Here is a 1,437-nt window from a genome sequence, read left to right as displayed (position 1 = left end):
TGTTCCATTTCTGATGCTTCAACCCTTTTGGGACAGGATTCTTGTCTTCCTAGGGAACTGAGAGGATCGTCACTCACTGTGGTTTTGTTGGCTTTGGTCAGCCTGTCTATTTAGAGTCAACCAATGTAGGTTGTGGATAGAATCTGAACTAGAAGTACAGGATGCAGGAGAAATAACACCTGCTTGAGTGTGGTTGGTAGGGTAATAATACAGATGTAATAATTTATAGTTTTAATTTGAAAATTGTACCTAAAATGCCATATGGTGTGCTTGAGTGTGATATTGTTATGTTACAGAATTACATGCTTATGATTTTGTAATAAAAGATTTTGTAATAGCCGTTTGTGGGTGGTGGTGCACACGAAGACAGAGTTATGAAGGCCTCAGGCACACTGTGAGAATACAAGGTGGTGGGGCACTGCCTGCCCACCCCCAAGTGCCACACACCTCCCCTTTACCGCATGCACATCTTTGCACCTAATCATGTTGTTGCCAAGTCCCACTTCTGGTACTTTGTGTCTCAGCTGAAGAAGATGAAGAAATCTTCAGGGCAAATCATCTACTGTGGGCAGGTGTTCGAAAAATCCCCACTTCGGGTGAAGAACTTTGGAATCTGGTAGCGCTATGACTCCCGCAGTGGGACCCACAACATGTACCAGGAGTACCGGGACCTGACCACTGAAGGTGCTGTCACCCAGTGCTACCGAGACATGGGGCTCCAGCATCGTGCCCGCACCCACTTGATCCAGATCATGAAGGTGGAGGAGATCGCAGCCAGCAAGTGCTGCCAGCCGGCAGTCAAGCAGTTCCATGACTCCAAGATCAAGTTCCCGCTGCCCCACCAGGTCCTTCATCGCCAGCAAAAGCCACGCCTCACCACCAAGAGACCCAACGCCTTCTTTTAAATGCAGGGCCTCCCTGTCCCCTGGTCTACCCAAATAAACTCCTCGGGGGAAAAAAAGATTTTGTAATAAAAAGGGGCATTATTTGTGTCAGACCCTGTATGCTTCAGGCAAAAACACAGATGGAAAGCCTTCTATTTCTTCCAAGCAGAAGACAATGTCAACATTAACAACACAGTGCATAAGCCAGTCTGCAGGACTGACACAAACCTTGATTCATGGATTTATCCATATACAGAGCAGGGCAAAAGTAGGTTTACAGTTGTGAATATGCAAAACACAGAGTTTATTCCTCTATTACTATTATTATGTACTATTTCCATACAAACAACTGTAAACCTACTTTTGCTCCATCCTTTATTCAACAAACACTACTAAGTACCTATTGCTAGCAACTGGCAGGATGGAATAACCAACAATTAATATGGAAAATTAGGAGAGAAAAGCAGGCTTATGAGGGGAAGATGGGAGAAGGTCAGGAGTTCAGCTGTGGGTGTAAAAACTTGACATCTTTATTAACCAAGTGGAGATGTTG

The 1,437-nt window shown here is 44.8% G+C and overlaps 1 pseudogene; it reads left to right on the top strand.

Moving 5' to 3' along the window:
- Window positions 1-374: 374 nt before the first annotated feature.
- On the top strand, window positions 375-905 carry LOC119045241 (60S ribosomal protein L18a-like; annotated as a pseudogene).
- The last annotated feature ends 532 nt before the right edge of the window (window positions 906-1,437 follow it).

This window comes from Artibeus jamaicensis, unplaced genomic scaffold (assembly GCF_021234435.1).
Source record: "Artibeus jamaicensis isolate MK-2021 breed Jamaican fruit bat unplaced genomic scaffold, CSHL_Jam_final contig_240, whole genome shotgun sequence".
Classification (NCBI taxonomy): domain Eukaryota; kingdom Metazoa; phylum Chordata; class Mammalia; order Chiroptera; family Phyllostomidae; genus Artibeus; species Artibeus jamaicensis.
Note: the sequence above shows the minus strand (reverse complement) of the source record. Positions and strands in the feature narration are given on the sequence as shown.